Here is a 15,144-nt window from a genome sequence, read left to right on the forward strand (position 1 = left end):
TGCAGAAAACTACCTCATTAAAGACACAAACAAATTGTAATTTATTCGTCATTTCCCAAATTACTGCCATTTTGCATCATTGTTAGTATTAGCAGTATGCATGTCATTAGATTATGCATCATTTACCTGTGTAAAAAAAAAGCAAGCGGCAGGGAAAATTGAATGCCCCATAATCAGCAAATGAGATACCAATGGTACAGGAAACATTTCTGTCGTATCTTATTTTTGGCACAAGCTCAAAAAGCCTTTTCCCCTTTCCTCTGTCAAAACAAATTGATTGGAAAATGGGGTAAACCATGTGGTATAGGTATGATAAAGCTACATGTGATACTTGATCCGCATCAAATCAGTACTTTCTGAAATCCAGATAAGTATGGACTTGCATAGCATCCTTTTGGACTGTTTACATGGTGCAAATTTTGTGAGCGAACTGATCTAGTTTACTTAGTAACAGTTGAACATGACTAACAGTAGCACATCAGAAATGTTGCCTCGTGTTGAGAGAGGTCTACTTCTATATGCATTCACCATGCAGTACAGTATTGCGATATACCTATCTCAGTGCAGTGTAGGCCATGGAAGAATCACATTGATGTGGGTTGATGCAGATCCCCTATCCCATGTGGATTACCCCATTGTTAGTCACTGTATTGTTCATTCTTAACACACCTGAAGCTCAAAAAGTAAGTTTTGTCTTTTCTATCAAATCAAATTTATTTCAAAAATATGTTTTGTGATATTGAGTCATTAGGCCTACTTATAAATTCAACTTGTATTGATGTTATAGCATCAAACAAGTAGCACTTCAAATAGATTGAAGTTGAAACTTTTCTCCATGTTACTAGAAAATAATTAGGGCTCCACATGATTTTAATAAGTGTACATATTAATTAAACAAGTACTGTCCTAAGGTTTTTGTCTCCCGTAAAATGCTAGTGAAGTATACCATGTAAACTTGGCTAGCATTCAAAACTAAGTATTGTGCAATGTAATTGAAAAAATAATAATAATGTACTTATGTACTGTATTTTCCTTTTAAATAAAATTCAACACCAGGTGTATTATGTAAGGCAAGGTCAGGGCCTTAAATTCAATAGTAGACAAAAAAGTAAAACACATGTGGGGTGAAACACATGTCTGGTGAATACTTAGGTACCTATGTAGTCACGTCTTGAACTTACTTATATATTGTCTGCTACCATCATCATAGCATATTGTTTGAAGATTAGGATGTGTCGCAATATGAAGAAATCAGGTGAAAACACTGTGTGCTGCCTTGTGTGTTTATGTTTTTTTATCAATATTGTTATTGACAATTTTTTTCATAATTGTCCTTATTATTTTTCTAACCTGGACATGACCTATGAATATCTTAATCTCCCTAATTAAATGCCGTCTCTAATTAGAGATTACTAAGATATCGCATTACATAACAATATTAATACAAAGATACCACAAGGCAGCTATATATTATTACACAATTAAATGTAACGCAAGGCAGCCTTTTGGTTTATCACATGTTGCATCTGAACTTTTCATGTTAACCATCATGCTCTGAAAATCGGCAGACATGGGGTGAGTCATAACTAGTTCAGGTTACCTTACCAAACACCTTGGTGTTGCTACTATTTAAGGTCCCCAGTTAACGGTGCTGTCATTAGGAGTGACGAAATAGTGATCACCTGATCTTTCCATTGAAGTTTGGTATCAGCTAAATTGTGTCAAATTTTCAAATGACTTTCTGGTGTAGGCTAAATTGTGCCGAACAATATTTCAAATGACTTATAAAGTTTTAAGTCTTAAATTGTAGTGAAAACTAAGTTAGTAAGAAATAAAAATATTTGTAACCACGTCAGATTCCAATTTACAAGGATAATACAGTATATTACAACATAATAGGTATAGATAGCAATAGAAAAAAACACCCTTGAACAACATAAAAATTGTTAAAAACTCATCTATTTTATACATGATTCAAACTAAAGACCTGTGTATATAGTTGTATGTTGCAATGTTTAACTAATTGGTTTGTTATACGAAGGCTTGTTTTGTGTATTATGGAAAGCAGCATTTTTGGTATAGTATAGTCCCCCCTTTAAATCCCTGTTATTTTTGCTATGGATGATTGCACTGATTCATGCAAGTTGGTATTGACCTTGTCATTTTTCATTTTAGATAAGTCCCTGGACAAGCAACTAATGGTTAATATTGTTAACAAGTTTTAAAGCACAATTTTATCAACGTGAGAAACGACACGGTGGGGTGGTTCGATCTGAACTGTTATGCATCAGAGGTTTTCTGCCTTTCTTTTCACCATAGAAAGTCAAGGCTCTTGTGTTTTGGTCAAAGTTAGAGTAATTTACTGCATAGGAACGATCACAGAGCATTGGAGGGGTTACACTTAAACTTACACTTTAACTTGAGATTATGTGGAGAGTAGTGTGTGTTAGTGTAGCATCAAGGAAATAGGGGTGTATGAAAAGGACTTGAAGTAAATGAATCCATCATCTTAGCACTACTTTCAGGCCCTGCCACTTTGGTACACTATAGGCATTAATAAACTATCCATACAGAGAGGGTGCAATGCCCTTTAAGCTGTGCCAAGTCAGCAGGGTGCTACAGACTGCAGCTACCAACTTGAACATCTCAGATGTTGATATTAAAATGTGTCCCTTAAAGCAGTGGTACAATCCAATCGGCCAAGTTATAGCATGTCAGAGCAAAGAGTGGGACATTTGACCGGTGAACACCCCACCAGGGGCATACCAGGGCCACCGAGCCAGGGGGAGGGGGAACGATTTGCAAATCATTGTTGTTCCAAACTGGGCACATGACAACTTTTGGTCAATTTAGTCACAGTATGGGGCAACTTCCTTCCTACCTGTGAATTGGTACACCCCTACCCCACACACCAATACCCATAAAATCTGGTTGCAGTTTATTCATGCATCTTTGGAGAAAGTTTAGTTTTTGCCCTTTGAACAAGCATAGGGCCCCTTGATTCTGGATTGCGAAAGTATGGCATACCGCTGTGCAAAGACTTTTTTGGCGAATGTCCAAAAGTTGAAAAAAAATCAAAGTCAAAAATTGTATAGTATAATCTGCTGGTATCCTTGTAATAATTCTATGAAAGTCATAGTCATACATTCCATTTCTGTTGTAAGATAAAATTGCATTATTTGCCTGTCATTGTTTGGTGGGGCATTTACCTAAAATGGCACCATCAGGAAGGAACACCAGTTACTTTATTGGTTATTTTTCATTTTGACAGAATTGTCACAAATTAAGCATTTGTAGTTGCAAATGATAAAAGTGCCCTTGTATCAAACAGAGAACTTTCCAGTTGTGTGTAATGTTTAGGCTAACAATTGCAACATTTCGGTTAAATAATTTGAGCAAGATCTGTGCAACTGTGAGTCAGCATTGCCTACATTGACCTCATTGGGAAGGGAGAAAAAGTTTCCGTTTGTTTGTGCATAGCCCATATCTGATATAAATGTGAATTTCAGTAGTCAGATTCTATATAATATACCAATTGTATGTTCATCAAAACTGCAGGACTTACACAAGTCCCAAAACTTATGGATTAAAAAATTGTAATTTTGTTGTGCTAGGAGATTCTAGAAACAACTTTCCAGCTCTACAAGGTCAAGGCCATATAATTTTGTTCAGCCACTTTTAAAGGTACCTATAAAATGCAACCAAGCATGAAAACAGAACAAAAAATTGGTCAATTTTTCTTTTTTCTTTTCAAGATTAGAATTCAAGGTTATTTGGTAAACCTGTAAACAACTGTCACAATGCAAGGTGTTGTGAAATCTTTTTTGTAGTGGAAAAAAATGCTCGCAATGGAAAAAAACCATCCCACTTGAAATTGAGACTACTTCATTTTGCAGACCGTATTGAAGTAATATGTTTAAAGCGCACTTCTAATTGGCCAAAATATGGGGGAAAGATTTGTTGGATGTTCAACTACTAGCAAATTCACTAAGCCGCTGTCCTCGTAAGTGTTAAATTAAAGTTTAAAATAAAAAGATAATAATAAAAAACCACACACCCACACAGGGAAGATTTATTGGCTGGCTACAGTTTCTTGGTGAAAAAGGAACGATTCCATCAGGCATAAAAATGTTCCCTATTTCCTGAAATTTCTAGTAATTGACAAAAGTTCAAATTGCACAAAATATTAGTTTTGAGAATTACAACCAATTCAAATACAATATACTTGTTTTGTTTTGTTCCACATCTTAATAAGAGCATGGACCAACATGATATTAGGTGTTGATGGTATTACATTATGATAATTTATTGGATATAGATCCTGTGGAAATGATCAAAGTAATTCTTATTACCATTAATGTTGTTAATGCATTTTAATTTTTATATTGATCTCTTGGTCCCATAATTATATCTGATGCATATTTTAACTTACGACATGATATGCTAAGTTATAATGCAGTACTGAGCCATGTAATTGATTTGGTAGTAGTGGCATACCAAACGACCTTTGCGAGGAAGATGAGGACAGATGACCTTTCAAAGATGGTGTTGGGGGGGGTAGTGGTTGTTGTACAGACAACCTGCAGAAATTTGGTAGTTTTAATACTACAGCATCCCAAATGAGGCTGTTTTGGGTTAGAGACAGGTCTGAAGGAAGATGCACATTGCAATTTTGTTGTTCCTGGTATTTTGAGCTGAGGGATGAGCAAATTACCACTGTTGTATGTGCAGCTGCACTGATGTGAAATTCGCAACAGATTGCGTATGCCGTTGATGTTTCTCTCAAACCAGTTCCAACTAGCCACCACTGTCCAGATAGTGGGCGTATGACTTCCCATCTGTTACTGCTTTGATTTGATTGTTGTGACATCATCATCATCATCAGTAGACTTGTTATATGGTGCAAAAATGTCGTTAAAGGTCGGCAAGTGTTGGATATCGTCAGAGAGACGCTTCCATGCTGTTGCCGCCATTTCCTTGAATGAACTCGCTGCTAGTCTGCCATTACAGAAGGTTCTGATATATTTGTAGGGTTATAAAAGTTTGTTGATGATTTTTATGGGAATTGTATCATTCTCGATGTTTATGAGGACTTGGTGACCCCTCGAAATGGTGTTATAACCTTTACCGGTACCCCCTCCAATCTTCATGAAGTGGTATCACCCATATTGCTACCAAAAACAGTATAAACAAAGCACAAAAGATCAGTCTTCTACTTTGAATATGTTTAAAGGTGTAGCGGAAGCCCGTAGTAAACACAGTGAAAATTAAGGAGGGCTGAAATTGTCATTGATATGTCACATGCAGATTCCTTTTCAAATTGGATGCATGCGTTGGGATGATTCAATCAAGAGCATGTGGATGTCAATGTGACCGGCATGGATGTGATAGGGATTTAAGGTTAAAGACCGCTTTAGGTGTGGGAGAAAGGGCCTTTAGGGTTACATTGCATTGAGTTGTTTATGTACATCTTAAGGGTACATGTCGGACAAATCTCGCTGACAATTCTCAGGTTATATTAAAGTGTGCATGTTTACATTGAAAACAAGGTGAATTTTTTCCTTTGTTGTAATTTTTTTTGGCATTGGTGAAAAGAAAGAGAAAAAAACTACTGGTTTCAAAAATTGTGTAACCCTTTCACAGACACAGAGTTGGAATTTTGATTAAAGTTGGTAAAATGGTGGGGCAGTTTTTATAAATTCACCTGCATATCCTCTGAACCAATAGCGTAGCATCAAATTGAAACTTTCAATTGAAAATTGCTGAAAAAAATGACTGGTGTCCCCTCAATCAGACCCCTCCCCAGAATTCACACTACGCCACTGCTCCAAACCAAAATGATAACCAACCCTCACACCTGTGATCTGCCCATTGAATTAAATTAAAGTACTAAACTTAGCTGCTTTCTTATGCTAGTAGTTAGGCCATTTGAAATGAATAATGTGTATTCATATGGACCAACATTAGGATCTCAAACATCTGTCAAGGGCAAAGTTCCGGAACCCCAATAGATTTCTAGATACATAGACTGACCTTTCTATGTGGTGGGTACACAAACTCATCATCCACAACTAGAGGTCAGCTATTGAGCTATGAATTATCGAATGCAGGTTTTTGAACTTTGCTATTGGAGATGATATTGCTGTGTGGCTTATAGTGCAAAATTCATTGCTCTAGTTTCGAATTAAGAATTTATGTTGTAAAAGTTTGTCAATTTACATAAAAGTTGTAAGTTTAATTCATTTGATGAAATATATTGGTACCCTATTGGACAATTCTGTTATAACTATTTCTGTATAGTAAGACTTAATGCTCATGTATAAATTAAGGAAAAAATCTTGCCTTTTTAAATTGCCAGATTTGATTATTCATTGTCTAATGTTACATAATAATGCTAATTATGTTTGTTGTCGTACAGAGTGTATACTTATCATCATCATATTAACAACTGCACATATTATTGTATAGTTAGGTATTTATTTCAGCAACAACAACTCAAGATCATATTTATCAATTATATCTATTATTATAGTCATGGTATTATATAGTTTGGTGTTCAGTTTAGAGTTGGTTGCCTTTATTAATTTTTAATGACGTGTATAATATTTTGCTTATCTTCTAAGGCATAAAAGGCGGTAAATACTGCTTAAAAGTGTTGTAATTTATGGCTTTGGTGACTTTTTCATATTTAGTGCAACAATGACTTGCAAGAAATGGAATTGGTAATACTGGGTGACTTCATATTTCAGGCAAATCTGCATCAATGTGCACTCCTTTGATCCGCATCAATAATAACAACTGTCTACACAGCACCAGATCTGCACTAGGAACGGTGTTACAGTGTGCGTGTGTGTAGGGGGCTCATGGCGCGATGGTATGTGTGTACAGGGTGCTCGTGTTGCGATGTTGTCTGCTCGCACAAGAGTAGTCCACATTAATCCGCATCTCAGAAGTGTGCATTGATGCGGTTCTAGCCTCCAATGTGGACTGATCCAGTGTTGCACTATGAAAAAAGGTGAACGGTACTTATTAACATTAGTAATGATCGAATGATGTTTGCTGTGTAACTGATTGTTTTGTGAAACAGTTGGGTAACCATGGTAACAATGATGTGATCATAGAAGAAAACATGACTGAAACTTTCATAATATAGCCGTCACCGTGGAATTGGTTGGATGTGGGTTTGCTTCTTTCTTTAACCTTCATAAATTGGATCAAATAAGATAGTAACTTCCTTAATCCATATCAGACCTACACGCCGACTGCTCAGTGCCAGAAGTGGGAGCAAGGTAATTAGTTCTTTGGAGCTCCTAATTTGTACATTTTGAATGGTTTGCCTTTAATATAACTAACATGCATATATGGCGGTATATATTTGTCTTTGTTTCATCATTGTATGTATCTTTATTATTAACTTTTATTATTAACTAAGTTGTTGTTTGTTTGCCATTGTATTTGGGATATCTTATTCATTGATAACAGGGGCAGTTGGTAAGAACCATTTGTGGCGTGATGTTTCCGATTAAACATGTCGGCTAATACAAGAAAACACCTGTTGCTGGTTTCCCAGGAAAGACAAATTTTCAAGTTAAAAATGAGAGAAATGCATGTTTAAGGGGGTACTACACCCCTTGATAATGTTTTGTCTATTTTGCATTTTTCTCAAAAACTAATACTACAGTGGTAACAAAAGTTACGTATATTATAGGGGCAAGGAATCCAATTACTACGCTGGAATTTCAGTGACCCATGACAAGCGGTTCGGTATTTATAATAAGAAAAGAGGTACCGCTAGATTGTACCTCATTTCCAATCATATATACTGAACCGCTTGTCATGGGTCACTGAAATTTCAGTATAGTAATTGGATTCCTTGCCCCAATAATATACATAACTTTTGTTACCATTGTGTTATTATTTTTGAGAAAAATGCAAAAATAGTCACAAATTTACCACAGGGGTGTAGTACCCCCTTAAAAGCCCAGTATTGAATATATTGAAAGTATTAAATATATGGTGCCTAACTTTGGTTTCCAGCATTTAAATTCACAGATATGGATCCTAAGAGTTGCTTCTTCTCTGTACTCCTTTAAGCAGTAAGCCTATATAAGATAACAGGTGCATATATTTGCATAGTATGCTCAACTTGGTCCAAGTAACTATTTAAAATACTGCAGAATAGATTGGAGTCTTTATTTATGGCACAGATGTATTGATTATATAATAGATAAGATCACAACTCTTGTGTACATATTTCTATGTTATCAACTGATTAAATGCAAACTGGTTTATTTTTAGTCAAAAAGTCTCATTTATAGCATATGCATAAATCTCTCATATGTAGCATACGTATAGTGTAAGATGTACACAAAGTCCTAAATTGGGTACCACTGAGTTACTCTATCAGGTACCTTTTGGTACTTGCCTGTGAAGTCTGTAACTCTCAGTGCCATAATAAAATTACCACCATATTAAATTAGAGTGGTATATAGTAGGTACCAGAGTACGTACCATATAGAGGTGTACTTATGGGCACACAGGGAGTAAGGAATCTGGTTGTGTTAAGTTACCATTTATGACATTGACAATGGTATGCTGCTGCTGCTACCACAAGATTTATAAACATCTGGACCAAAATATGCAATAACAACATGATGCAATCAATCAATGATTGAACATAAAAATTCAAAATCTATTAAAGCCATAATATATGATATCGGTCAAATTGCGATTTTGTTATTGTTTTGTCAAAGATGAAATTACTGTCAGGAAGGTTGTCTGTCCATTTTAAGCTGAAATGATAAGGTAAAATGAAAGAAAACAATGGGGGATTTAATGTTGTAATTACGACATTAATGCAAAATTGCTCTGTTGTGTTACAAACGCAACAACTTTTGCTGATTCCATTTACTGAGTATGTGAAACATTACAAATATGCTAAAAATTCAGGCTAGGAAAAAAATAACCAAATTCATTCAAAATGGTCGCATATTATGGCTTTAAGGGACAGTTTCATTGGCAGATAGTCATGAAAGTTTTATGACAGATCTGCCATTTTTATCCCATTGCCATGTGGACAGGTGGTTTTGAAAATTATCCAAAGCATCACTAATCTTACCGAGTTTACCAACACAAATGTGTGCAAAGTGTATATTATGACATTGTCAAAGTAAACATGTAAGAAAAATACATATAACATAATTTTTATGCCATATTATTGTATTTTTGTTAGCGGTATAAATAATTGCACCCAAACATCATGGAATTGAAAGTAAAGCTAGCCACCAAGATCAATCAATCAAAAAATTAAAGCCTGCCAACAAATATTTTCTGAAGACTTGTTTCGGCAGGCTGTTGTTATTTTTATATTCAAAATAAAACAATTTAATTTTTTCTTTCCAAGTAATTTCTTCAGAAATTGAAACTAAATCTAGTGATTGTTGGAGGTACGTGTCAGTTTGACATATGAAAGCAAGGTCATACGTGCTTTGTTATTACTATGTGCTTGCCACCTTCATGCATTCAACTGACAAACTAAGAGCACAAAAAAGTTAACTGCTTTTTCAAATTGGTCACTTGAACACTGGCCTATTTGCATTGTGATATGCAAAACCAAGGGCATCAGATATTTCTGAAATGTATGATCAAACTTTACATGTACTTTGGTCAACTTTTTTTGTAAATAACAGGACTACATTTCTGAAATGTCTTATAATGCCATTGGCTTTATATGCATACATTTACAATGCTTATATAGTCCAGTACAAGTGACTGATATGAAAAAGCACTCAACCTTTTTGTGCTCCAAGTACTTGTTATGGTACTATCTTTGCAATTAAAATTTATTTTTGTTGCGGCCTATTTGAATGTAACAGATGCTTTTGCCGAATTAATGGATTTATTGTTAACAGCTGGTAGCATTATGGCTTAATTAACATAAGAGGAATATGTAAACAGTCATATTGTTTCACACAATATAGTAGCCTTGTCCAAGGCTCTTCATTAGTACTGAGCACTGAACACATTGACCATCCATAGATATTATCAGTGGCGTATCTGGAGGGGGGAGGTAGCTTCCACCAGTGAGAAGTTTTGCCTTCCTCTGTAGGATGCTGGCCGGCCTGATATTTAAGATTTGTAGGCCTTTTTTGTACTTTTCAGCCAATTTTTGACCATTTCCATCAAATTTTGCCCCATTTCAAAGTTGTCTTTGCCCCCCCCCCTCGGATATATTATTATTATTATTAAAATAAATGATGTCTGAATTGAGTATAGGAGTAAGTGCATGTGTAGACTCGTAACAGGCTTGTAGACTCTACCCAAACTCAGTTGGTCAACATGTTACTCACTGTCATTGGGTTGTGCTGATCATGACGGAGGAAATCTTAGAGAGCCTTGGACAAGTCTAACAACACAGCAAAACTCGCAAGATGGAAACTGAGCTGAAGTTTAACTACATCATTTGGGCATATATTTTAACCCTGAAATTGAAAACAAAGCAATGAAGTTGTTATAAAATGATGTAAGGGTTTAGGTGTTTTTAAAGAAATAATTTCAGTTACTCACTGCTAATTGCTACTAAACTAGTGTTCATAATTGTACGATTTTGTTTACGTACATGCACTAATTGTACCATTTGAAATGGTTAAAAAGCACATTTTGCCCTTTCAATCAGTTTTATTTTTGTCCACACAATAATTTGATTTCACTTGAATGGACTGATGATTGGATAGTGTTCAAAAGGATGCTTTAAATCATGTTGATTGAAAAATTATAAAAAAAATACTCGTAATGTTAAAAAGCATATTTTAATTATGCATTTAATTGAATATTTATTAATCTTTATGTAATAATGTTATCATATTCAACTCAAATTCTGCAGTTTATATGTAGTTGTATCGCTAAATAATTGTGTACACATTTGTATTGATTTAAAAATTCCCTGATTTAGGAAATAACCTACACGGAGGTTCGCAGAAGTGACTGATGATCCACCAGCCTATGAAAACATCCTTAATTGTGTCGAATATTGCAGTCATGTCATGCAATGGGCTATTCCATTTCAAATCCAACTCCCCCTGTGGAAGATTTTGGAAATCTCTTCTGTATGGGGAGTATGAATTTCAAATGGAATGAATGCATAGCAGATCCATTTGAAACTTGCCCTCCCTCTGTGGAAGATCAGGTTGAATCTCTCTCAGAGGGTGTATGAAATTCAAATGGAACTCCCTAATGTGCTCATTCATTTGAAATTCATACTCCCCCTGTGGCAAATATTTCCAAAATCTTCCACAGGGGGTGTGTGGATTTTAAATGGAATTGCCTAATATGGGTATTTCACAATGTGGACAAGCAGATGGGCATATCATCCACAGACGAACCTTTTGCAAGTTAGCGCTTGCTTGTGTTGCAAAACTTCAGTTAAGTGGAACCAGACACACTGTGGCTAGTGGTACAGGCTTCAACTCATGATTGCAAAGTTGCCGGTTCAAACCCCATGTTCAAACCCGGGCTCTGCCAACCTGTAACAGTTCCACTGGTTACTAAGCCAAAGCCCCTGTGAAGCCTATGTTGGGAATGAGCTTATCATCATGATTACAAGGTTGTGAGTCCGAACCCATCAGGGCAACCATTGTGTACAAATTAGCATCCTGAATACCACAGTATTTTACCATCCTGGGTATGATGAAGGTATGAAGCTATTGTGATTTATCACTTGACTTCCAGATTTCACAAATAGGCCTAAATTGCAGTGGTGGATCATCAATCAAGTGAATTTCTTTAAGCGTCATTTTAAGTAAAGGGGATGAACATGTTTTTACAGGCCGGAGTGCCTATGTCTCTTTCAAAGCAATTGGGCCAGACTTTTTCAGATAATGTTGCTGCAGAGGGATCACTACACCTCCCCCACAGAAAGTCTGTTACCGTCCCCGACATCGACTAAAGCCCGTACCCATTTGTACACCAGGTTGAGGAGAGGCAATAGGGGTGAAGAGCCGTAACTAAGTGCATCCCGCAGGGACTCAAACCCACGACCCCCTTTGCAATTATGAGTCGAAGTCTTGGACCGCTGCATCACCATGCCCCCCCCCCTGATCACTGTACACATGTAGTATCATTGTAATTTGGTATAAAACTCATCACTTGGTATCTCAGGATTCAGTCACATGAATGTATAATAGAATCTTGTCGTCTTGTATCAATAAATAACTCCAACATATTTTCTTCATAATGTATACTAATGGAATAAGAAAATCATAGCTTCAAATCAGTATTAATAAAAAATCTGGCATGTATTGATTTTTGTGCAAAAAATGTGTGTTACTGTGTTATTTCTGTTTTTCAAAATGTGTAAATTGAGAGTAATGAGAACGTCTGGAAAATCAATATTATAGACTGGACAGTATTTGTCCAAATTAGTAACCCAGTTACTTTGGTAAATCGTTATGAGGGGGCATTTATTATTTGTGACCTGCTATCACGAAATAAGCATAAAAGTCACAAATTGGTCTGAGATGCTCTGGCTACTGCAATGGTGTTCTTCGTTTCTTATGTGATTCTCACTGTTCAAGCCAGTAGTATGTCTTTATGTTCTGGGGGGCACATGGGGCCATTCTCGAATGACATACTACTGGCTTGTACACATGGGCGACAAACAAAGAACATCAACTCAGTCAACCAGGATGTCTTAAAACTACCAACTTCCGACTTTACGCTCATTTTGTGGTAGCAGGTCACATATAATAAATTTTGGTGTTATAAATTCATACTGGATGTTTCCATTCAAAATAGTGCTGCAATTCAATTGGTCTGCTTTTACTAGGCAAGATCCCAAAGGAATTCTTGTATGTTACACCCAGGGAGGCTACATGCGGCATTGAAGGGGCTGGGCTTGTTCAGCTGGTTAAATAGGTATCACCCTCCCCAATTTTTTAGTGGTCTTTATGCTGAAGTACAATTGAATTCCATAAATGTTTAAAAACCTGGTTCAGGCCTAGAAATCCGTGGCAGTGCGGGCGAATCCATTTAGATTCTCGCAAGAGAATTTCGTGAGAATCCTTGATCCGCGCAAATCTACATCCCGCTCCACAATGATTGAAAAAAAATACTGCCCTCATACAGTCTGATTTAGTCATCCAAGATGGCGACTCTGCCGAACAAAAGATTGGCCTGCAACCGATGGCTGTTTTTGCTTTTAAAATGCCCTCTCAAATCAGTATTATTGCACAAATTATTAATGATTTAAGTAAATTATACCATAATTCGCCATTTTGGGGGTTCGGTTGCTTAAAAAATGAAGTATAGGCCTAAATAGTCAAACCTGGCCGGTACGTATTTTTTCCTTTCTGTAAACTGCCAATGCACTAGGCGAATCTATATGGATTCGCCCGGTTGATGTTTTACGAGAATCTTAGCGCGAATCGATTCACGTCGGATTTCTGAGCCTGTGGTTACACCAAACAAAAGACACAATCACAACATTATTTGATCACCTTTCATTATTTAATCTATCACTTTTTTTAAATCAAAATATACACATACTCCTTTTATCTCATAAATACCAACTTTTTGTTGGTCAAATTAAGTTTGTAATAAACTTATCAGTCATCGTTTAATCAAACATCACTTCTGGTAACATTTTCTCTTCATATTTTATACATTTATGATATTAATAGATATTTATTACCTATACCATTTAATATTTGTTGTTAATTAAACACTCCTTAATAGATAATGCTGAAATATTTATACCAAGGATTTCTGCAAGATTGATACGAGATGGTTGTACATAAAACTGGACAAACAACTATGAAATTGCCAACTTCAAACATGGTTGTATATCCATTTTGTGTACTATATGCCTGTAACCATGGTAATTGTGATGTAACAGGTAATTAGTGAATGAAAGGTACCAATTAAACATTAAAATCTATTAATGAAAGCCTTCCACGAATGCTACATATTATCGACGACAGCAATCAATGAATGCTTCCATTAAAACATGGTTAATTAACGGTTGGCCTTTCATTTTACGATACCTGTTACATCACACATGGAGGTATAGATTTACAAGTCAATTATTTGGTTCACCTTGGGTTCGTTAGTGACATCAATGTATTTTTGAGGTTGCGATGTAAGTGCAGACAAACCATTCTGGTGTGCATGTATGTTCTGTGCGATAAACATTTATCACACGCTTGATTTGATACTGCAACCAGCAAAACCTACGTCACTACTATTGTTTGCCTCAAGTTACGTTGAAAATGGTGTATCTACAAGTGAATAACCATGCAGGTACTGCATTCTTATGTGGCAGGCAGATACATTGAATTTGTCTGCTACCACAATAAAATGTAATATCTGCTTGTAATTTACAAAGCAGAGACCGTGTTTTTACCTACCAGGGCAGTAATACCATTACGGTTGCAGCTCATTTCATTCCCTCACTAACATATGCAATATTTCATTTACTCAGTTAATATATTTTGTCATTGCATCGTAGATCAATGGAAATGAAAGGTCGCCACAAAAATGACCTATGAACTTTTGACCTTTTGACATTCAAATTTCATTGATGTGGGTTTTCAGGGCTAGTGTATTAGTTTTGCTACACTTCTTCAATTCTATTAAGTTTGGTACGGAATACATTTTCATCAATTGCTCTGATACTCAAATATGATCTGAAGTTGGCAGTTTCCAAATACTTTTTACATTAAAACATTACTGCAGAATTGGACATTTTTTGAGCTGTAACTATAATTTGTAACTTTAACTCCTATGACATGTGCAAGTGGGTAACATATTTGATTATAATATTCACATTACCGCAGAACTTGAAATTTTGAGTTGCACCGTTTAGTAACTAGAATTCCTATGACATGTGCAACAGGGTGAATTTTGTGAGCATGCTTGATTATAATATCCACAAGTTAAGTTACATTAAATCCATAATGAACATTTTACATCACACTTTTTCGTACACTAGCACTACTTGGTACATTGCATAAGGCTATCATTAAATCTGTGTCGCAATTACAGAATAAAGTCTGCCACCCAAAAAAATAATTCTGGTTATGATTAGGAGGCAGACTATAATTCTGTAATTACGCCAAAAATCTGCAACTACAATATTTCTAAACGATC

The sequence above is a fragment of the Amphiura filiformis genome, chromosome 17 (genome assembly GCF_039555335.1).
Source record: "Amphiura filiformis chromosome 17, Afil_fr2py, whole genome shotgun sequence".
Classification (NCBI taxonomy): Eukaryota; Metazoa; Echinodermata; class Ophiuroidea; order Amphilepidida; family Amphiuridae; genus Amphiura; species Amphiura filiformis.